Source organism: Hemiscyllium ocellatum, chromosome 1 (assembly GCF_020745735.1).
Source record: "Hemiscyllium ocellatum isolate sHemOce1 chromosome 1, sHemOce1.pat.X.cur, whole genome shotgun sequence".
Taxonomy (NCBI): domain Eukaryota; kingdom Metazoa; phylum Chordata; class Chondrichthyes; order Orectolobiformes; family Hemiscylliidae; genus Hemiscyllium; species Hemiscyllium ocellatum.
Window position 1 is genome coordinate 109,311,813 of NC_083401.1, and position 25,591 is coordinate 109,337,403.

Here is a 25,591-nt window from a genome sequence, read left to right on the forward strand (position 1 = left end):
GTGAAAGATGAGGACATGTACCAGAACTAACCTTGACCAGTTTGTGGTAACCCATTTAAACACTGGTGGCATTATGTAGTGAGATAGGCAAGAGTCATGGGAAGGTCAACATAACTTTGTTGAACACTTAATGAAGGAAAAATAATATTTATCAGATTCTACTGTTGGACTGCAATTAAACTCTATTGAATGCATCAATCTCTTCACAGGACTCCTCATTAAACACTCTTAACTTTCTAAGTAAACAGTCTCAAATCTACACTAGCTATATACGTTTGACACACACTTCCAAGGATTCACTACACCTTATCCACAGGTCCCTACCACTATATTTGAAATGTTTGTCTGGTTCCAGACTGGTAATATTATTCAGTAATGTTGGGACAGGCTGTTCCTTGGTCTTTGAGTGTTGGCTGATTTTTCAGGACCTCCAGTCATAAATTTGGGCTTCCCCTTTCATTCAGGACTGATTCTAGTCCTCAGGTCAGCTCATTGAGGTAGTGATTCTGAAGATGCCATTGATGAAGGTGCAACAAGCAGAGATAGCTGAGGCTCCAGGTTTCCCATTTAATTCCTCTCTTCATGGCCTTCTCAAAAATTCCCTGGCCCGTGTGCAATACTAGTATTGGGTATGGACAGGAAGATCCAATAGGTGACTTATTTAGAGGTCACAGAACATGGTTTTGAACCTTCAACAGTCAAGTGCTGCCCTTGTCACGCCAAGCCTCTGGCCTCCTCCTGAGCTGGGTGCCAACAACTCTGTGTAGCATTCTTCTAACAAAGCAGGTTCACTGGAGGTGTAAACAATTGCCTGTTCTGAAACAATGTGACCAATACAGCCCGGCCAGGCAGCTCCAGACTTGACTGGTTTCAACAGGACATTGATTGTCCATGGTCTGACTTCATGAACACTGTCTGTTTCACCTCTGCAGGTTACAAATTGCAGAGGCCAGCTAGGTATAAGCTTGGCTTCCACAGTTTGAGTTTTTATTCATACTCATAAAATCTTGCTAACATTTCTGAAACAATCCTGGAGTTCATGGGTCACCTGACCACAGTGGAATGTATGGATTTTATTGGTGATATTAGACCTATTTCTGGACTGTAGTGAAAGTAACAGCCAACAATAGGAACATGGATTGAATGCCCATGGAAAATGTTTAGAATTAATTTTATTGTCAAATGCTACAGATTGTTAAGTACAAATTCTTATGGGAAAAAAAAATTAGAAAGATGAAGAAATTTTTAAAAAATCCAGCAATAAATTAGTAAAATAGAGAAATGCAAGTTCATAATAATTGGTCTTCCAACCCTCACAGTGTTGTGCTTTACCTCAAACCTGGGAAAGCCTGGCATCGAGTCCCTGCTGAGGCTGGGAGTTCCAATATGGCAGATTTTTAGGAACCCACACACCTGAATCTTTGTGAAACCTCTCTTTTTCTTGTGCATGCAAAAGGCAAATCTTCCACAATCCTGGATGTGATTATGTATGATGTATTGTCACACCTGCAATAGATTCATCAAAGGACTCAGCTGCCAGACGTTAATGAGCCAGGTTTCCCGAGGAGTTTTATTTTATTCTTTATTCCTGGGATGTGGTTATCCCTGGCTGTCGCAGCATTTATTGGCCATTCCAAGTTGTCTCAAGAAGATGTCAGTGAGCTGCACATGCAGGTCAACAATCAACTTTTAGTCCTCTATTATCTTCATCAAGAGCTGCACCATTCTGGCAAGATATTCCAGGTACAGATCCTGCAGAAATACAGAATGTTCAATCCAACTGTGTCTTGTAGAACATGATCATCTGGGAAATGTGAACTCACACACTTTTTCACAGTTGGAACAACAGGTCTGGTTGCGGGGGAGAAGTAATGTACACAGGGAGGGTGGTTGTCCCAAAGGGGTCAACACCATATTGGAGTTCCATAGACTGATATTCATTTGGCAGATTAGACAGCAAAAGGCCTAATTAGACATTTTATTGCAATCTGTAAGATTGTATACACATAGATTTTTTTACCTTTCCTTTCTGGACCCTTTTGTTATTCAGAAATCAACATGCACTAAGGCAATAAACCGGTTTTGTTAGAAAACTGAAATCGAGGTATCTAATCATCCAATTGATCATTTATAAGCACTGGTCACGAAGGGCAGCTTGGCAATAATAAAAAAAGCATGGATATGAGGTGTGAAAACCAAAGAGATCTAAATCAAATTGGAGTTTGTAAGGGAAGTAACGTATCCCAGACCCCATGGTGCCCACCTCTTGTGAAAATATTTTGAGCGTACTAATGCACACTACAACTTCCCTCTTCAGGACACCCAAATGTAATCACAGAAGAGGGGCAGGCAGCCAGGAATGATGATCGCTCTCTATAGTCAGCTAATTAGGCCTACTGACAGCTAATTTACTCTGGACGAGGACCAGGACCACAAGGAAATCCTTCTGTCTGTTCTCAAAGATCAGGAGCATGGGACTGAAGAGCAATCAAAAGAACAATGAGAGGTTTTTAAGAAAACTCAACAGCGGTGCAAATGTTCACAACCATTTGTTACGACATAGCAGTGAACCCCTCTGTTAATCAAACCAAACACCCAGAAAAGCTCACCTTGCCTCATAATTTGTTAAAATATGAGTGACAGAGAACTCCCAAATTCCACTATTCAAAGAAAATAATATCAATTTATTTATTAACTCTGAAAGGGAATATTAAACAACAACTATTCCCAACTCTAAGCCCCCCTCCCTTTCTCTTAATTGCTTATTATCTGCCTCCAATTCTATAACAGTACATTGTTCCAATAAAATACTTATTAAATTACATCAATTTAATTTCAAAACAGTACAGTGGCTGTTGTCTCTGGTGTCTGTCTTCTTCTGGCTGAATATCTCCCTGGGTCATTTTCTTTCTTTTTACTGTGAAGATGTTTCATATGAAAAGGTACCTTTGATAGAGAGTGTTACAATCTTTTGGATCTCCTTCTCTCTCTATGGCAGTTACTCTCTCAATGGCAGTTACTCTGTCTGACTTTCTAACTGCCTGCTTATTTTTATACTCCCAAAATCAGATCATCTCACTGGTTCAATGTTGTCAAAATAACAAAATCAAACTTGATTGAGTTTTAGTGCCTTGGGGAATAATTTAAACTAACTTGTTAAATTTGAATTGTTGTCAAAACAGCAACCAACTCAGGTATCTATTTCACAGCCAAATGTTGCATATTTTCAACTTTCCAGTACACTCTGAGATGGCTAGTTAGTCATATGACAGGTGCTATAAGATCTCAGTGCAAAACAGCACTCACTCTCTCTTAAAAGTACAATATACACCTTCAGCTGCATAATACAATATACACATTGTCTATGGAAAGACTCGGTTCTTAATTTTTTTTTTACAAATTTAATATTGTTTGTAATTAACATTTTAATCAAGACCAAGACCTTTAAACTCTGAAGTTCTCAGCTGAAGCATGGTTTTACCAATTTGAAACCAACCTGCTCAGGTACGTGGGACCTGAATCCAAAATTTCTAGTTTAGAGTCAGGGACACTACCAGAGTGTCCAAAGAGAAGGCAAGTCCACTTGCAGTGACTGCAGAAGAAGCTCCCTGCTAGTAGCCACAGGAGAGACCATTATAAGGATCCCCCTGAAGAGTTGTCTCCCCATGATTGAAGAATTCCTTCCAGAGTTGCAATGCAGCATTTGCCAATTGAAAGGTACCACAGATAGTCTGTGCACAGTGACACAATTCCAGATATAATCATTAAAACACGATCAGCCATCATAAATGACATTTCTCAGTCACCTATAGTGCTCCAATGAGGCTCAGCACAAGCTGGAACAATAGCTTGAGGACTCTGAAGCCTTCAAGACTCAACATTGAGTTCAATAATTTAAGAAATTGAGCACTTTCTTCCCTGTCTTTCAGCCACCTTTGGCCCTGTTTTGACACAAGCTGCTTTCATCATTGCCAATCCATTTTCACCCATTAATGATCTCCATTATCAACTTCTCTTTCTTCCTGTCTCACCATTATCCATCACTTTGTCTAATTGCTGATCTCTCTCTCTCTAAGCATCTTCATCTATCTTATACTCCTTTCCTCCAATAAACCCAACCCTGTCTTCAGCATATGTGCAACCTTTCCCTAATTAACATCAGATTTGAAGAAGATCTTGGGACCTGACCTTAAAATGAATATATCATTTAAAACTAACAAGGAAACACACATTAATTTATAATTTAGTGCTGATATAGTAAAATAAATTGACATTGAGCCTTTCTTAGTCACAAATAGCAGCAATGCATAAAGGAACTCGTCAGCTGCAGCCTCTAATCTCTGGATATCCAGGAAACCTCCCGTGAAAAGTTGCAATCTCAATTTATGTTTTCGGTCAATTGTCCAAGGGAAAGCAGATGACATTGTTTACCAGAGCAAAGAACATGTTCTTTTTACTCATACATCAATGTTGATACACAGGTGTTACACAAGAGACATCACCAGTGGCAATGTACATTGCAATCATACCATAAAGGTAGAAACATTTGTGATCTTTATTGATCGTGGCAACGCCTTGAGTAAAAAGGAGGTTGACTGCAGGTCAGCTTGTAGAATTTAGCCCAACCTTTGTCTCCTCGAAGTTACATCCTCCATGGGCAGAGTTTTCTGAAATGTCAGCAGATGTGTATATCTGTTACTGAAGTTTGGCCTGGGAGTACAAAGAACAAAGAACAAATAAAATTTACAGCCCAGGGAGAGGTCCTTCTGCCCTCCAAGCCTGAGCTGATCCAAATGTACTGTCTAAACCTGTCGGTCAATTCTTAAGCAGCTGTATCCCTCTGCTCCCCACCTACTCATGCATCTGTACAGACGCATCTTAAATGAATCTACCGTGCCTACCTCTACTACCTCTGCTGGCAACGCGTTCCAAATGCCCACCACTCTCTGTGTGAAGTACTTACTGTGTGTATCCCCCTTAAACTTTCCACCTCCCACTTTGAAAGCATGACCCCTCGTTATTGAATCCTTCACCCTGGGAAAAAGCTTGTCTCTATCCACCCAGTCTATACTCTTTATGATTTTATAAACCTCAATCTGGTCCCCCCTCAATCTCCTTTTCTCTAGTGAAAATAAACCTAACCTATTCAACCTCTCTTCATAGCTAGCACCTTCCACACCAGGCAACATCCTCGTAAACCTTCTCTGCACCCACTTCAAAATGTTCACATTCTTTTGGTAATGTGGTGACCAGAACTATACACAGTACTCTAAATGTGGCCGAACTAATGTCTTGTACAATTTTAACATGACTTGCCAGCTCCTATATTCAATACCCCATCCAATGAAGGCAAGCATACTATATGCCTTCTTGACCACTCTATCCACCTGTGCAGCAACCTTCAGGGTACAATGGACCTGCACTCCCAGATCACTCTGCCCGTCAGCTTTTCCAAAGCCTCTTCCATTCATTGTATAATACGCTCTAGAATTAGACTTGCCTAAGTGCATCACCTCACATTTGTCTGGATTGAAAGCCATCTGCCACTTTTCTGCCCAACTCTCCAGTCTATGTATATCCTCCTGTATTCTCTGACAGTCTCTGATGCATTCTGCCACTCCACCAAACTTTGTGTCATCTGCAAACTTGCTGATCATACCAAGTGTGCCCCCTTCTAGTTCATTGATGTATATCACAAACAACAGTGGCCCCAGCACTGATCCTTGTGGAACAACACTGGTCACCTTTCTCCATTTCGAGAAACTCCCTTCAACTACTACTCTCTGTCTCCTGTTGATCAACCAGTTCTTTATCCACCTAGCTAGAACATCCTGCACACCATGTGACTTCACTTTCTCCATTAGTCTACAATGGGGAACCTTATCAAACGCCTTACAAAAGTCCATGTATATGACATCAACAGCCCTTTCTTTATCTAACAACTTGGTCACTTCCTCAAAGAACTCTATCAATTGGTAAGGCATGATCTCCCCCGCACAAAACCATGTTGTCCATCACCAATAAGCTCATTCCTTTCCAAATATAAATAGATCCTATCTCTTAGTACCCTCTCCGGCAACTTCCCCACCACTGACGTCAGGCTCACAGGTGTGTAGTTACCCGGAATATCCCTACTACCCTTCTTGTACAGGGGGAACAACATGAGCAACCTTCCAGTCCTCCGGCACCTCACCTGTGTTTAAGGATGCCACAAAGATATCTGTCAGGGCCCCAGCTCTTTCCTCTCTCACCTCTCTCAGCAACCTGGGCTAGATCCTATCTGGTCCTGAGGATTTGTCTACCTTAATAACCTCTCGCCTACCCAACACATCTTCCCTACTTATGCGAATGTGATCCAGACTGATCAAACTTCTATCTCAAATCTCAAGATTCATCATGTTCCTCTCCTCAGTGAACACTGGTGCAAATCATTCAGAATCTCACCCATTCTTTCAGGTTCGGCACACACCTTCCTTCATTACCTTTTAGTGGACCAATCCTTTCTCTAGTTACCCACTTGCTTCTTATGTAAGAGTAAAATGCTTTGGGATTTTCCTTAATTCTGCTAGCTAAAGCTATTTCATGACCCCTTTGAGCCCACTTGATTCCTTGTTTAAGACTTGTCTTACTCTTCCGATATTCCTCCAGGGGTCATTCTGTTCTCCGCTGCCGAGACCTTATGTACGCTTCCCTTTTCCTTTTGGCTCATCATACAATTTCTCCTGTCATCCACGGTTCATGAATCTTGCTCTTCCTATCCTTTGCTTTCAATGGGATATGTCCATCCTGCACTATCTTTGAAAGCCTCCCACATCTCAAATGTGGATTTCTCTTCGAATAGCTGTGTCCAATCCACATTTCCGAGCTCCTGCCTAATTTTGATATAATTGGCCTTGGCCTAGTTTAGCACTTTTCCCTTCGGACCACTCTCTTCTTTATCTATGAGTATTCTAAAACTTATAGAATTGTCGTCACTGTTCCCAAGGAAATCCCCCACCACAACTTCTATCACCTAGCCTGGCTCATTCCCCAACACCAGGTCCAATATGGCACCTTGCCTCATCGGATGATTGACATACTGCTCTAGAAAACTCTCCTGGACGCTTCGTACAAATTCTACTCCATCCAGACCTCTGAGGTTAAGTGTATCCCAGCCAATGTTGGGAAAATTAAAATTTGCATTTATTCACAATCTGTTTACCTATTTGTTCTTCTACCTCACATTCACTGTTGGGTGGTCTGTAGTACAGCTCCAACAATGTAACTGCACCCTTCTTATTTCTCAGCTCCACCCATAATGCCTCACTACCCAAGACCACCATCGTGTCCTCCTTTAGCACAGCCATGAGATCAACCCTGACCAGCAATGCAATTCCACTCCCTCTTTTACTCCCTCCTTATCCTGTCTGAAATGTCCATATCCTGGAACATTCAGTTGCCAATCCTCATGCCCTTCCTTCAACCAAGTCTCTGTGATGGCAATAATGTCATATTCCCAGGCACCAATCCAAGCCTAACTTCATCTGCCTTACATACTATACTCCTTGCATTAAAGTAGATGCATTTCATGCCACCAGTTTGTTTGCACTCATTTGCTCTCTGCCTATTCTTCTCTTTATTAATGCTATCTTCATAATTCTTATAGTCTCCAGTCTGCACCTTACTGCTTACTTGTTTTTTCTTCTGGTTCCAGTCCCTTGCCACATTAGTTTAAAACCTCTCCAACAGCAGTAGCAAAAACTCCCCCAAGAATATTGGTTCCCTTCTGGTTCAGATGGAGACTGCCCATTTTGTAATAGTCCCACCTTCCCCAGAACCGGTCTCACAGTCCAATAAATCTGAACCCCTCCCTCCTACACCATCTCTCAAGCCTGCCTATTTTTTTCATTTCTACACTGGCTAGCACGTGGCACTGGTAGTAATCTCGAGATCACTACCTTTGAGCTCCTCCCCTTTAGCTTCTCTCCTAGCTCCCTGAATTCTTCTTTCGGGACCTCATCTCGCTTTCTATTTATATCGTTGGTGCCTATATGCACCAAGACAACTGGCTGTTCACCCTCCCCTTTTAGAATGTTCTGCAGCCGATCAGTGACATCCCTGACCCAAGCACTTGGGAGGTGTCATACCATCCGGGAGTCCCGTTTTCGGCCACAGAACTGCCTATCTACTCCTCTCACAATAGAATCCCCTATGACTATGGCTCTACGAGACTTTTCCTGCCCTTGTGAACAAAAGTGCCCGCCACGATCTTGACAACTGCTGCCCTCCCCTGATGAGCCATCTCCCCCAACAATATCAAAAACGGTATACCTGTTTTGGAGGGAGATGACCACAGGGGACACCTGCACTGCTTCCTACTCTTTTTCTGTCCTTTGGTCACCCATTCACTGTCTCCCTCAGCAACTCTAACCTGCGGTGTGGCCAGTTCATTAAACATGCTATCCACAACCTCCTCAGCATCGTAGATACTCCACAGTGAGTCCATCCACAGCTCCAGAACCATCATGCCGTCAAACAAGAGCTGCAGCTGGACACACTTCTTGCAAGTGTAAGAGTCAGGAATGTCAGACATGTTCTTAAGCTCCCACATCAAGCAAGAGGCACATGCCAGGGGTCTGAGATCCCCTGCCATTGGAAGCTTAGCTTTATATGAAGTAACTAAAACCAAATAATGAACTTAAATAAATGAAAAAGAAAGATAAGAAATAAAAGCCTTACCATACAGGGTATTATTCTTCTGGTTAGAGGACGGGGGCAGGAGGGAGATACTACACGTGTAGTATCTCGGGTTTAGCTACTGCCCAAATATAAATTAAGCCCTTACCTTCCCAGCAGCTTCACTCCTCCTTCTCTCCTCACCGCTCTGGCAAAATGGAGGCCCAACTCCCAAGGTAAGTCCCTTTTTATGCGGGAAAACTCACCCTTCCCTACTCATAGTGATTGCACACATTCCTTCACTGAGACTCCTGAGGTACTTTATGAACAAAAGTAAGCTAGGATTTTCATGGGAAAATTCATTTTGATATACTTACGGTGGTGTTGGACCTAAAATATGCATAAGTGTTTCTAGCTATCAATCATGCCTCCTTGGGAGTATTACAGAATTTGGTTACAAATACTTCTGCTAATTCTGTTTTTACAACACTTCAAAATACCTCCTTAAGGAGCACAATCTTAGACATTCTAAAGTGCACTTTCTTACAGTTAAGTGTATGAGCCAGTATTAAGTTGTTGTGAATATCAGGAACTTTTGAGCATGAACTGGAAGTTGTCGAATTGTCATTAAACTGTGCAGGGCTAATTTTGAATAAGTGAGCAGTAAACAAATCTACAAAGTCATTGTCACAGATTTCTGTGACTGTTATTTTCACTCACTTTATCCATGTACTGAGCAAAGCCAATTGAAAATTATAGGCTTCATGTTCCTTTTATTTGTCCAGAGATTTTTTTTAGTGTAATAGGGCCCAACAGAGTAGTATCACTTTAATTCAGTAACATAACCATTTCATAGACCTTCAGGCTTCTTTATAATCAGGATTGTCATGTCAACTGAAGCAATAAATTAAACGTTTTTCCACAGTCACTGTGAACCTTTTGTCTGGTTGGCTATTAGCTGATAGATTTGTTTTCATAAGAATTCAGTACGATATTAGTTCCCCAATTAATGTGAAATGATGTTAACTGGTAATGCCACACAGAAGTGAGGAAAATGATTAACACATGGGAACAGAAAGGTTAAGAAGTTGAAAGTGTATTGGGAATGGGTGAATCCTGATGTAATTGCTAGGATGCACATATCTGGGTGCCACATGACACTTACCCCGGCAATCCCAAAATGTATGATCGTGAGAGTTTGAACAGAATTTTCCCAGATACTGAATGATATGGCCATTGGCGAGTCAATTGGAAAAATATGGCAAAATCAAAAAAAAACAAGATGCTTGACATTGAGAGAAACAAGCTGAAAATGTGTTGCTGGAAAAGTCCAGCAACACATTTTCACCTCTGATCTCCAGCATCTGCAGATCTCACTTTCTCCTCCATTGAAAGAAACAAGTCTGGTTCTACAAGTAGATTTTGAATAATGAGATGTGGATCTCACTAATGAGTGGCAAAAAAGTCTATTTGCATCCTTTTGCATGCAGCAGCATTCCATTATCTGCATAATCTCACTTCACTGATCTGCAGTTTCCTATTCTCCCATGTTCCAGGTGGATGCTAAATGGTAACAATTTCTGACAGGAAAATCAGAGTAGAAACTCCAGCTTGCCACGGCTGGTCCTGGCCTGCAGCTTTGAATACAGCCTTCAATACCTCAGGGCTCAGTCCAGGAGCAGTAATTGTCTGAATCCTTACAGAGGTTGTCATCAGACATGTACTAAACATTCTGCATAATCCTTGATAATCTCCAATCCATATGCCATGTAGATCTAAGCTTTAATGCTGCCTTTGGAGCTCAAAGATACATTTTATTTTAATGTTATTGCCAGGATACCATGTGTGGAGAGACAGGCACTGTCTCATAATTGAACCAAGGTGCATCTTCAGGCTCGTTGCTTACTTTCCCACCACTGACTTCCTTTGTACCTGCTTGGATGATCTTGATACTCCACCAGACCTTAAGATCTCAGTATATCTGTCTTGCTGTGTATTTTAGTACAGCCAAAAAGCTAGGCAGCTTGTCATGGCTGTCAGCAGTGATCAGTCAAGCGTACAATAGGTGGGTGGGAGTGGGGATGAAGATGATAGGTCAGAGAGGACGGTGGAGTGAGGGTACCCCAGTTCCAACCTTCCAGCTCAGCACCATTCTCATGACCGGTCCCACCTGCCAATCTTCCTTCCCACCGATCCGCTCCCCCCTCCTCTCTGACCTATCACCTTCATCCCCACCCCATACACCAAGCTGCTACCTTCTCCCCAGCTCCACCCCCTCCAACTCCCATTTATCTCTCCACCCTGGAGGTGCCCTGCCTTCAGTCCTGATGAAGGGCTTTTGCCCGGAATGTCGATTTTCCTGTTCCTTGGATGCTGCCTGACCAGCTGTGCTCCTTCCCCTCTTATTCCAAGTTTCCTTCCAGAAGAGATGTCCTTTGCCTTGGTACCAATGAGGGAACTTAGCCTGAGTGTTGAATGGGGAAGTGATTTTTACCATTGAGCAGCATTAACATTTATCAACATGTATTGGCACTTATTGGCAGCCTCATCATTACTTCATTTTCCTTCATTAATATGGAAATCAGATGTTAAGCATGCTTGATATGAGAGTCAGAGCAGGTGTTTGGCAACCCCACTAGGCGAAAGTGCAGGCTGCAAATGCTAGAGATCAGAGTCTCGATTAGAGTGGTGCTGGAAAAGCACAGCAGTTCAGGCAGCATCCGAGGAGCAAGAAAATTGACGTTTCGGACAAAAGGCATCATTTCTGATGAAGGACTTTTGCCCGAAACGTCGATTTTCCTGTTCCTCGGATGCTGCCTGACCTGCTGTGCTTTTCCAGCACCACTCTAATCTAGTTTGGCAAATCCAGTTTACTGCCCACTCTCTGGATCTCCATCTTGGACACATGGTACCAACATCTCAAGACACAGTCTTTGGGCAGTGACTACACACACCAATATCCATGGACCTTGCATTTAACATGTTTAGGGGCTGAGAAGATAGCTTCATCACATCATCATGGCACATCTCTAATCCTTGTATAGTACGGTTCTGCACTTCAGTGCTGTACTCTGGAGCACACCGGCACCTTTCATTGCAATGCTGCTGCAAGGACATTTTGTATGCTCAAACAGCTTGAAGCATTTGAAGGCTTATCTGTATGTGATAGTGTCACATTGAACAATGTAAAGATGCTGGGTTGCATTGAGGGGAGATTAGCAGTGATATTGAGTGATAAGAGGAGAGGTGAGCTGTGTCACTTGGTGCTTCGATAACAGTGCATGCAGGAATATATGTTGTATGTGTAATGACATACCAGCCACATCACCTGTGTGCTCTGAGAAGCATTGGTTTGTGGTTGCTGTCCTAATTTGTGCACATTGAAGGGCAACGTCAGTACCAATGTTTGACCAGGTGCAAGGTTGCGGTGCAAAGATGGTGCCTGTGGCTGGGATCTTGGAATATCCCAGCAATGGCCGGTACTTCCACGACGAGTGAAATAATCAGGCTAGCATTGGACAAGTGAGGGGGCTCCATGGGGCCGTGGTATATGTTCAACAAAATGAAGTTGTGACAATATCACGAGAAAATGTGCTCATCCTCAAGGAGAGAAACTGTGCAGGAAAACCGGCAAAAATGACCCTTTGTCAATTTCATAATTTCAAATTTTTAGTCTTGCAAAGTACAATCTCAAAATAAATTCTAAAATTACATGATAATGTTCTGAATAAAGGTGTATCTTTCCCACTTCTTTGTGACAGAACTGCTAAGCCTCATTAAAATATCGAAAAAAGCTTGTGAAGCACCCTAACCACATTGGTGAAGAAAACATACTCCAGTGTAAAAGTTATAACTTTATTGAAGAAGACAACAAGAGAGAATCAAAGTCACGTGTAAACTCCAATGCTTGGTCTATGACACATTCATTTATGTTTAATTCACATTTGGAAAGGAAAGTAACTCATAACCATACTTACCATATCAACTCTTCTATTTTCCTGAGTTTACAAACTGTGGTAGTTTTCTTCTGATTTCCAATATATGAGAACGGAAAACTGAATTTAGAGCATTAACTTCCCACTGCAAACCGGTCTTCTAAGATTTTCTCCAAAATACCTCAGTACTCAGTACATTTGGTTATGGCTCCAAATATTTATTGTCATCCTTTCAATGTATGATTAGACTAAGTACTGGAATTGCCTGTGGAAGTATGTTTAACAGGGCAGACAGCATGTTTAGGTACTGCACTGGATGCATAAATGCAGTGGGGAGGGAAAAGAGATACTCCCTATCCACAGCATAGGGAGAGAGACCACCATTAACAATCGATGAGCCAATGTGTTCAGACAGCCATCACTGGTTATGCCAGTAATGTAGCTGAATATAATATAAATTATTTCATGCAAGTGATCACAGTCACTGAATTCATCTTTAAATGGCATATTTCCAGACTCATGTATCATTTAATTTGCAACACGCCAAATGCGTTCTGATTAACAATCGATCAATTGTAACTCATGCCGGCCATCAAAATTTCCTCTCACCCTCATATCACTGATGTGAGCCGCAGACTCACATTTCATATTTCGTTGCACACATTGTTAGCTATCTGATCAAGGTAGTCACATCATCCTAACAAACTGCATCACACTCACTGATCTACTTCTCCCTCTCTTGAGGGACAGAGGGTTGCATAATGAGAAGCAGAACCTAACCAGTAGAGGAGAAGCTCAGTATATCCTCTAATGGTGTAGAGATGGTGTCTCTGCCTCTGGCTGGAAGGTCTTGGTTCAAGTCCCACCAACACCTGAGATGTTTAATAACATCTCTGTAGAGATTCATTTGAAAATAACCAGCCTTACCAACATGGATCTGGCATCACTGAAGCTTTGGATGATAGCGGCATTCAAATCATTAAACATGTGCGGTCTTTTCACATTTCACTTCTGCCTCATTCCACAACTCCTTGGATTACAAGCTGCAGAGTGTATCAAGAATGAATGATTTGCTTTGCTCTCCTCTTGTCAACACAATGCTACCCTTATGTCTTTTACCATTCACATACCCAAGAACTGTAGCCTGATCAAGCAGAGGTCCAAGAGGCCGAGACAGAGTAAAGGGACAGTGAAGATGAAGAAACAGAGTCTTTCAAACATACAGTTTACAGCTTATACTGACATTGCATATGCTTTAGAGGATAGCTTCGTGAAATAATCTTCATCATGTGGCTTGAATCCAGATTTGACAGCCTGGGACAAATACATCTTCCTGCTGTAGAGCATTGCTGTGGATTGCAATATTGCACTGATATCCCGCCAACAACATTGAACCATGATAGCTAACTAGACAATTTACACTGCACTCTCTTTGGCTCCATTTTCTCAAATTTATAAGGCAGTCATTGTGGAGAATGTTACATGTTATGTAACTGTATACCACCTTTTGTTTTACCATTTCTAACCTTTCTTTGACAATAGGTCTGCAGATTTGAGAAGCTATTTTGAAATGTGATGGGAAACCTTTTGAATTGATTCATCAAGACTTCAACAGCACTTTATGATTTTTTTATTTTGCCTACCTTTTAGTGAAATGTAAATAATGATTACAATGGATGGAATCTTCCCAACAGCTGATATGGATCACCATGAAAATGTTGGGAAATTTGCGTGAGGTCTCAGCAAGGAATTTTCAACATTAATAGCAACAGGTCTCATTTTTCAATGGAGAATAGAAGAGTGAGACAAGATTCCCACCAGTGAGCACAAGGCCCCTATTTGCATGTATTACCATATATTAATGTTCATTACTAGCTAATCTCAACTCATTGTTATGTAACTTCCCATTTTCCCACCCTCTGGATAGAAATGAGATGGAAACAATTCCTAACACAAAAGTCAGAGTAGTTATCTGCAACTCCAGATCGCTGTTTGTTTCTCTGGAACACCAACTGGACACTTGTCCCATCCATGGATCTTGGCACCATATCTCTGATCCACTAATGCTACACCTTTGATTCAATAATACACTTTGGAGTACACCAACATCTTTTATGGATAAGGACACTTACGAGCAGAGAAAAGCTTCAACTCATGGATTAGATCCAGGCTATATCTTAGGGCGACTCACTCATACTCTTATGCACATACTCACTCTGCACCTATCTGGACACCCACAACATCTCTGCATTGCCATTTTGAGCATGCTCTTGGGTCCTGGGATGACCTGGCAATAGTGAGAACATCTGACTATAGCAAGTGGGAGAGCAGGAAAAGTGGGACGCCATAGTGGTGTCATGCTTTAATGAGGCAAATGTGGAATGATAGTGCCAGAAAACGTTTCACTGTGCCTTGGTACATGTGACAATAAATGCAATTCAATACAATTCAATTCAAACTTGCTATGACTCACAGAATGAAACCTCTCTGTGAATTTCAGCAAAAATGACATTTAACTGATTTCTGATAAATTTTCAGCCAATTTAGCAAAGTACTTCATTGGCTATGAAGGGAACATTGGTAAGTCAGAATTTTTGTCCCCTAGATGAGGCAATGAACAGAGGTACCAGTTCCAGTGATTTAAATGGATGTAAATTACCAAGGATATGATTTGAATAAGATGAATTCTGGAATATAACTTTCTATGGGAATGCTATGATCTCCTGTGTTCTTTTTGTCTGTCCTCATAAAACTAAAATAAATGGCTTTGCAGCAGATGAATCTTCATGGAGTGTAATGCCTTGAAACTTGGGTGGGTGTATATGAGGTACAGAGAGAGAAAGCCAGTAGATTTAGAAAAGTGATTAAACAGCGAGATTAGTCAGATAGATGGGTTACTGTCAGGAAAGTAAAAAAAAAGTTCAAAAGTCTCCAGTGGTTATTCTTCCATCAAATAGGTATTCAATTTTGGAACTGTTGAAAAGGATAGGCTCCCTGAGGCAAATGGAAAGGGCAGTAAGTTATTGAACACTTGGAATGATTCTTATGTTAAGCAGAGTTTGACAAAATGTAATAGAATTATTATTATAGGCGACTCTCCTGTCAGGGGCACAACAGATTCTGCGGTAGTGAGTGTAAATTTAGGATGGTTTCTTGCTTTCTCGGTGCCAGGATTACAGGTATCACTAAACATTTCAAGCATATTGTTAAAGAGATTCAGAAGCCAGAAATGATTGCATATATTGGTAGGAACGACATTTTTAGGGATAAGTTTAAAGCAGTACAGAATAAATTTAAGAGATTAGGTAGAAGATTAAAAAATAAAACCTTAAAAGTAGTAATTCCTGGTTTAAGCCCAAAGCCAAACTCAAAGGGGGGAAGGAAACAAAGAACAAAGGAGGTAAATCAGTGGCAGAAGAGCTGGTGTATTGTTCAGGAGTTCAGGTTATTGGAAAATTGGAATGCTTTTTGGGATAGAAAAGAACTGTTCAAAAAAGATGGATCTAACCTGACCTGGAAAGCGACCAAAATTTAACAAGGAGATTTCTTCATTATATTAGGGGAGACTTTATATTGATAGAGAGGGGGAGTCGATGAATTTTAAGTAGTAGTGTAAATTAAAGGCTTGATGAGAAGGTTCTGAATGTGAAGAGAGTGTGTCAGTTAGAAACGAAACGCAAGAGAGGGTAAACATATGTTGTAACTCTGTAGAACAAAATTACGTTTATTGCAATGCAAGGGGTCTTACAGGTAAGGCCTGTTTAAGAATATGGGATTGGGACATTATAGTTATTACAGAAACGTGGCTGAGAGATGGATAAGACTGGCAGCTCAGTGGCCCGGATTTTAGATACTGTAGGAAGGACAGGAAAGGAGGCAAGAAAGGAAGGGGATGGCATTTTTGATTAAGAAATACATTACTGCTGTAACTGGAGAAGATAGCATTGAAAAATCATCCAATGCAAATATATAGGTAGAAATTAGCAATAAGAAAAGAAAAATCACTTTGTTAGAATTGTATTATAGGCTCACCAATAGTAAGAGGGAATTTGAAAAACAAATATGCAGGGAGATCTCAGGAATATGCAACCATAATATAGTTATAATAATGGGGGATTTTTATTTCAAAACACTGACTACCATAGTGTTTGAATGGTGAAGAATTTATCAAATGTCTTTGAGAAAATTTATTTTATCTGTATGTGGATGCTTCTACTAGAGAAGGGGCAAAACCAGACCTTCTTTGGGGCAATAAAGTAGGGCAGGTGCCTGAAGTAAAAGTGGGAAAACACTTTGAGTCGAGCAATCATAAGTCTCCTTGTTTCAAGATGGTTATGAAAAAGGAAACGCAATCAATAAAAGTTAAACTTTTTAATTGAAGTAAGGCGAATGTTAATGGTATGAAACAAGAACTTTCAAAAGTTGATTGGAATAGACTGTTTGCAAGTAAAAGGACACCTGACAAGTCAGAGGCATTCAAGATTCATGTTGAGGTTGTGTAGGACGTTGGTGCGGCCTCATCTGGAATACTGTGTCTAGTTCTGGTAACTCAATTATAAGAAGGATATTATTAAGCTGGAGAGGATTCAGAAGAATTTTCCCAGGATATTGCCAGGTATGGAAGGTTTGAGTTATAAACAAAGACTGAATACACTAGGACTTCTTTTACTAGGGTGTAGGAGGTTGAGAGGCAACCTGATAGAAGTTTATAAAATATCGAGGGCTATAGATAAACAGTAGATGTGTCTTCTCAAGGATGGGGGCTTTCAAGACTGGGGGGTGCACTTTTAAGGTGAGAGGAGGGAGATTTTAAAGAGATAGTAGATGCATTTTTTTGCAGAGGGTGGATTGCCTGTGGAATGAAGTTCCTGAGGAAATGATAGATGCGGGTACAATTACAACATTTAAAAGACATTTGGATAGGTACATGAATAGGAAGGTGGGATTGGTTTAGTTTGGAATTATGTTTGGCTTGGATTGGTTGGAGCAAAGGGTCTGCTTCCATTTTGTATGACTGTATGACTCTATCACAATCTCCCCTCAGCCAGCAGCTCCAAAGTAGCAGAGTAATGGATCAATACAGAAATAGTTGGAAAAGCTCAGCAGGTCTGGCAGCATCTGTGAGGAAAAAACAAAGTCACTGTTTTATGTCCAGTGACCCTTCTTTAGAATATTGGACTATTTACAGTTTATGGCTTCTTGTTGTCTAAAAATTGATTGCAATGTTTAACCACATAGCAACAATAACTCCATTTCTGAAGCAATTTTGTTGTGGAAAACTTAGGTAATCTACAAGAAAAACACTAAGAAATTAGAGAAATTAATCTTCTTTCAATTCTCCTTTCTCAGCGCATCACAAAAAAAGCAAACTCTTAGCCAGTAATCACATAGAACTAACCGGGAATCCAAATATTGGTATTTAAATCATTAATTAGCAAAAATAAAAACAATAATCAGGAAGTTCAAAACCGGTACCCACACCTCCCCTCTCACTTCCATCCAAGGTCCCAAAGGATCCTTCTAGATCTGACAGAATTTATCTGTACCTCCACCAACATCATCTCCTGTCTCCGTCACACCCGATGTGGTCTCCTCTATATTGATGAGACAGAACACCAACTTGCGGATTGTTTCAGAGAACATCCCTGGGACACCTGCACCAATCAACCCCACTGCCCCATGGCTGAACATGTCAACACTCTCTCCCCGCTCCACCAAGGACATGCAGGCCCTGGGCCTGCTCCATTGTCAAACCCCAACTACTTGACGACTAGAGGAAGAACACCTCATCTTCTGCCTCTGGACAGTGCAACCACATGGGATTACTGTGAATTTCACCAGTTTCCTCATTTCCCCTCCCCTCAACTTATTCCAGACCCAAGCCTCCAACTCTGCACTGCCCTCTTGACCTGTCCATCAGTTTTCTAGTACTACACTCTCGACATCGTCCTTCCCCATCTATCCGCTCCACCCTACTCTCTGACCTATCACTTTCTCTTCCACCTTCATCTAAATATCGCATCCTCAACTACCTTCCCCCTCAACCTCCTCCTGTTCCCATTTATCTCTCAGCCCCTTGCTCACTAACCTCATTCCTGATGAAGGGCTTAAGCCTGAAACATCGATTCTCCTGCTCCTTGGATGCTGCCTGACCTGGTCTGCTTTTCCAGCACCACACTGTTTGGCTCTGATCTCCAGCATCTGCAGTCCTCACTTTTTAACATCCCAGATATGTTAAGGGTCCAGTATTTCTCCCTCTAGAACATATCTTTTGCTAATAAAGGAGTATGTAAAAGGGAGAGTTTGCATCAGTTGGAACAGTAAAAACTTACATGTGCAATATTTATTAATTTCCATTTTAAATAACAGAAATTAACAAGCAATATATTTTAATTGAACAAGTGTATATTTCTGCTAAAAACTGTTAAAAAGATTCAATATTAAACCTCATTGAATCCAGTATGATTTTATTTATAACCATTCAATCTTTGTTAAATTCATTATTGGGATATGGGCATCGCTAGCTGGGCCAGCACTTATTGCCTATCCTCAGTTGCCCTTGAGAAGGTGATTGTATGCTGCCCATTTGAACCGCTGCAATCTACTTGATGCAGATATGTGATAGGGAGGCAGTCCCAAGATTTTAACACAGTGATGTTGAAGGAAGAACAATATATTTCCACGTCAAGATAATTAGCTTAGCAGGGAATTTTCAGGTGGCAGTAGTGTATTAATTTGCTGCTATTGTCCTTCCAGATGCTAGTGTTGGTGTCTTCTCAGAAGCCTTAATCAACTTCTTCACTTGCAAATAGTACTGTGACTGAGCATCATTTGTAGATGTGGTGCCAATCAAGAAGGTTGCTGTACCCTTGGATGGTGTCAAGTTTCTTGAATGTTGTTAGAGTTGCATCCATCCAGGCAAATGGGGAATATTCGCTCCTGATGAAGACTTTATGCTCGAAATGTCGACCGTCCTGCTCCTTGGATGCTGCAGACTTTCCAGCACCACACTCTTTGACTCTGATTCCAGCATCAGCAGTCCTCACTATCTCCAAATATTCCATCACACTCCTGATTATGCCTTGTAAATGGTGGACAGACATATTCTTAAGAAATCCTAAGAACATTTGTGAATGCCTATGAATATCCAAGAATATGTTAAAATAATATATCTAACAATATCTCAGAACAAAATACTCATCAACACTTAAAATGGCATCTTACTGAGAACTCTGAGTCCATAAGAAAATATCTTTTGAGAGGTATTATTTGAGGGTTCATAATGCTTCAGAAATTTCAATGCAATGGTCATTTTTTAAAATATTGGTCAGATTCTTCCTGCTTTGTAAATATGGCTTTAACTCTATATAGGATCCTCTCATTTTTATGTTATGTTGTATCATTTAACATTAAATTTTAATTATTCAGTGAAAATATCATAATGAAGTTGTGCGCTTTTATCTAGTAAACTCACTTGTGATTTTTAAAAATTATATCAGTATTCTTTACTTTTAACTTTTTTTCTTTTTTTCTCCATTTTTGTATCTAATCTATTTTAGTATCTAAGGGTTTGAACTCGGTACATTGCTCCCAATTATTATTTTGTTACCTTATGAGATTCTTTCATGAAAGATTTATTGGTAAGGATGCTTCATTTCTTCATTTTTATTGCTGCTGTATTATCCTAGTTTGCAGTGATGAGAGTGATAAGAATTTTTCTCATCTCTTAATCAACAAAATAATTCCAATTTTCCTCCTTGAATTAACATGCTACTTTTACACAGAGGTGTGATGTTGCCTATTTCTTTCAACACCTTTCTTTCAGTGATTAAGCTACTGTTTATAATGTTTTGGTCTGTTCTTAGTTAATAACATATGTGTGTGGCCTCCATATCCCCTCCTAGGTAAATAATTTCAAAGTTCTGGCTTTTCAAGCTTATTATGACAGCATATTTAATGATTTAAAATACCTCTATCTTGAAATGTTTTAATTCATATCAGCTCTCTACCTAATTAGTAACATTTATTTTCAATTAAACCTACATTTCTAAACAGATATTATTACTAGACCTCAGCAAATGAAGGTCTGCGGATGAAGAGCTGACAGTGGTTCGCCAGAATGTGACACTGCATGTATATCAAGAGATTTTGGGGATAACCAATGCAACCTATGGCAGATTATGTAAGAATCTAGAAGGCCCAGGCGTATCTAATTCTGAAAATATGTGTTGGTGCAGTAGGTGATACTGATGTATGAGGAGAGATTGAGTCAGTTAGGATTCTACTTTTGGAGTTTAGAAGAATGAGGGATTACCTCATTGCAACCTATTAAATTGAAAAAGGACTATTAACAGGTTAGATGCAGGAAGGATGTTCACTGTGTAGGATAATCCAGACGAAGGGTGAAAGTTCAAGGATAAGGGGTATACCTTTTAGGACTGAGATGAGGAGAAAATTCTTCAACCAGCCTGTAGAATTCACTACCTCAGAAAGCCATTGAAGCCAAAACACTAAGATGTTTTGAGGAAGGAGATAGTCATTGCTTTTGTGGTGATGGGGAAATCAAGGGGTATGAGGGAGGGCAGCATTAGCTTGATAATTAGCCAGGATGATATTGAATGGTGGAGTAGGTTTGAGGGGTAAAATGGCTTATTCTTTCATGTTTAAGGCATACTTAGAGACATAAGAATGCTGAGTCCAAACAAAGTTACTTACAAGATGTATATGAATCTGAAGGGACAATCCAGGGTATATAACCTTTGCTGTACATAATGTGGATGTAGGGAAATTCCTTCCTTTTAAACAGAATTCTTATCATTTAGATTCAGGTAAATTTGCACAGGTGTTCAAAAAGATATACAATCCAAAAAAACTCTCCATAGTTTGTAATGAAATGCATTTGAAATAGCATTTCATTTCTTGAAGGGCAGAGGCATTATAAAGGCTTCATATTTATGGCCTTGCATTTGAAAGAGTGTGGGATGATCGATATGTTTAGATACTAATGAAATTGGTGGTGAAAAAGGAGACTTAACATTTCAAAGCAAGATCACTGTAGTATAATCAAGTCCTTTAATACTGGCCTGCTTACAGCAGGATCAGTCTTCAACAAGACAATTATAGAAACATATAAAATCATTCAAGTTTGTTTCTGGAATTGGAACATTTATTCTAGCTTCTTTTCAAAGATGCTACCAGACCTGCTGAGTTTATCCAGCAATTTCTGTTTTGTATCATGCAAAGGGAACTCATTTCATCGTAACATTTCAAAGGTGAATTTGAGTGCAAATTGGAGCCCATTAAAACATACAATAATACTCTAACATGCAGGCATACATTCAAATATAGCAAACCTGTCATCTACTTTCAAATAAAGCAAATGTATCACCTGAATGCCAAACATAATTTACTCTCCTCTCATACAGTGTGAATGTTGTTTCCCTTTACTTTGGTATTTATTGCAAATTGTCCTAATGAGCACAAAACAGAAAGCTTTGACAAAATGTGTCTTTTCTCAACAATACCCCTTTCTATAGTGCTTGCCCATGAACTCTGCAACCAGACATAACTTTCACATTCAAACTCGATCTAGATCTGGAGCTGCTGCAAACTTCTGTAGGAACCATGTGTTGACATCAGATCAATCACTGTTTTGATTTCTATTATTTATTGCGCATGTATCATTGATTTGTAAAGTTATGCACCTTAATAACAGTTTGATGCCATACAATTTCTTATTATTTTTCAACAATTGCATATGCATATGTATTTCCACTGAGCATTTATTCTAGCTGCAATCAGGTAGGATTACAATGCAGAAAGAACAAACCAAGATAATCCATGTGCCAAATATAGCTCAAATGCAGAAAATGGCAATTTGTCCAAAGATTGAAATAAGTGAAGCTCAAGTAAAGAAATTCTTAAACAACATATACATTACTTCATTAAGGTACAATGCAGCTGCCTGTACTAACTGACTGGCATTCAGAATGATGACAGGGTTAATTGCGAGCTTCAAACAGTGAAAGAGTAAAGCTACAATCTTTAAAAAAAGGAATGTTGAGTTCATGACGACTACTGTGCTTGCCAACCACCTGGAGTGTTGCAAAGAATGGGGAATGATGAGAAAGCTGTTAAATGAAGAACTCTTACTTACCTACAGCTTTGAAATTGTCCTACTGCCAGATATTAATCCGACTGAATTGCTTGGCTATCATTTCTAAGTACTTTAATCAATGGCCTTGTTTAATGGTGGAAGAGAGCCCCTCCAGGAACTAGATCATAACGCTTGGATGAGACAACCTTATCCTCATCAGAATTGCAGTGAGCTGAAGATCTTTAGTTCCAAGATTTCGCTGATAGAATATAATCATAGCACAAAGCCCTGAAAATCTGGAGGGACCTAATTCAAATTTGGATGTCCCAGTAAAAAACCCAGGGATGAAAGTAATAGCAGAATTGCCAGTCATAGATGCCAGCGATTGCTTGTAAAATAAGACTGCAGATTGAACAAAACTACAGTCCAATACAGTCTCATAATTAAAAAAGATTTTGCTAAAATATTAGCACAATAGAGTGCTATAATCCGAGTCTTGTAGATGTTTCCACAGCAGTTTACCAAGCTGTTTTTGGTAACTATATAGTTATCTGTATGAGTGGCGTTACTAGAATTAGTGCGAGGATCACTCAGAACAATGCTGATCTTGAGGGCTAAGGCTCTACTCTCAAAGTAGGCTCTCGGGAATTCTTGTCTGGTTTCAATATGCTGGTTGAAGAAACAATGAGACAGGAATTCACAAAGACCACTGCTGTTCACAGGTCTGCTCTTCCACAGATTTGGTGGAGGAGAATTCAATCATTGTTCCAATCAGTTAACAGTTGCACAAACCACCACTCATTAAAAAAAAATTCAAAGCAACTTACTACACCTTCAAATCTTCCAATATGCAAAGAAAACATGTAAAAGAAAAGGCAGCTGATATGTCTTTCTAGCCACTTCCTGCAGGATTTGGAAGCGCTATTGGGTACTTTCATTCTGGCCTGCTTACAGCAGAGTCAGTGTTATACAAGATGATTAACATTTAATCATATGAAGGGCAACAATGGTCACTTTCTGAATGTCTGAAAATGCTAGCGCGAGCACCATTCACCCACCAAAAAAATTGTTTTTGCATACATAATTTTAAATGGAAATAAAAAATTGAAGACAAGTATAAAAAGATTGGAGCTATCATTAATTGAAATCTTGTGAATAAATAATTCATGAAGTGAAGGTTTTGTTTAGTCTTATTCTATCAGGAATGTTTTTCCTTCGCAGAGCAGTAATAACGCTTCCACTGTTTGGAAGCCTGGAAGGAATACATTAACTAAGTGTTTAATTTAGAAATATTGAGAGGTTTACATTTAAGAAAAATGACTGTAATTGTTTACTGAATATTAAATCAATGCAACGTGGTTCATCTTGGTGATTCGATGCTTTAGCTTTGTGATCTATTTTGTTTGTTTTGGGAAAAAAAAACTGCCTTGGAGATTTCTACTGGGTACAGCAGTATCTAGAAATTGGAATTACATATTCAATATTCCTGATTCAACCGCGGGCAAAATAAAGGTAGTATCAGTGTCAACTTCAAAATAAGAGGGAAATTAATCATTACACAAGGGTGGATATGGAGAAACAATTATATTGCAGGGGGAAATATCAAAGTTAACCTAGAAAACTTGCTATACATGGGCACGCCAAGGCTGTCACAGTAAAACCCAGTTAAGATACCTCGAGCGAAAGATCAAACTGCTATGTAGGAATTGTGAAATACCCTCAAACAAGCCTTGGCCATATCTCAGAGATTGCAGCTTTACTTTAGGATCCAGAAGGTTGTGGCTTTAAACTCCATTGCAGAGTGTGAACGTATAGTGAACCCCCTTCACATCAACCTGTCACTAGGATTACTTCTGAAATGTTGCAGTACATCATTAATGTTATTTTTCTGGAATTTGTGTAGGGTTTGTTACTAACTGGCAGTTTCTAAGTGAGCAAATTAAAATGGAAATTCATCTCAATTATCAAATTGGCACAAAAGAGCATCAGCAGACAAGGAGCTACTCTATTATGGATGCCATTGTTTGAGTCAATAACTTATTTGACTTCTAGCCTGTCCTTTCAAGTGGATGAAAAAGATCTTTTGATACTATTCTGACATTTACTACTGAATCCATGTATTTAAATCAAGTTATCTTGTGCTGGATTTTCAAATAGATGAGGAGGCAAGAGAGTGAGCGATATGATGGGGGAGGATGTGGAGACGAAGCCAATGTATTGCTGCCATATTAGCATTTTGTCAGCAATGAAAGACTTAGAAACATGGTTACCACCAGATAGACAATTGATCCACTTTACCTGTGATTGCAGCCTGCCTGGCAGCTCTGCTCATGGGTTCTATGGGTGTGGATGCCCTTCAGATGAGCACTGTATGGTGCATGGAAGACCCAGTGGAAGTGGCCTCCTTTGCAGCAATAGAATTGTTCATGCTCCATAATTGGAGCCTTTTCATTGCTGGGCCATGTCTTGCTTTCTCTTGTTTTCTCCAGCACAACTCACCTCGCTACACAGGTACCTCACATGGTGAGGAACATGGGACTAGGATATCATAGCAATTACAGAAATGTGGCTCAGGGATGGACAGGACTGGTAGCTTAATGTTCTAGGATACAAATGCTATAGGAACGACAGAAAGGGAGTCAAGAGAGGAGGGGTGTGACATTTTTGATAAGGGAAAGCATTACAGCTGTGCTGAGGGAGGATATTCCCGGAAATACATCCAGGGAAGTTATTTGGGTGGAACTGAGAAATAAGAAAGGGATGATCACCTTATTGGGATTGCATTATAGACTCCCTAACAACCAGAGGGAAATTGAGAAACAAATTTGTAAGATCTCAGTTATCTGTAAGAATAATAGGTCAGCCATTTTAACTTTCCAAACATAGACTGGGACTGCCATAGTGT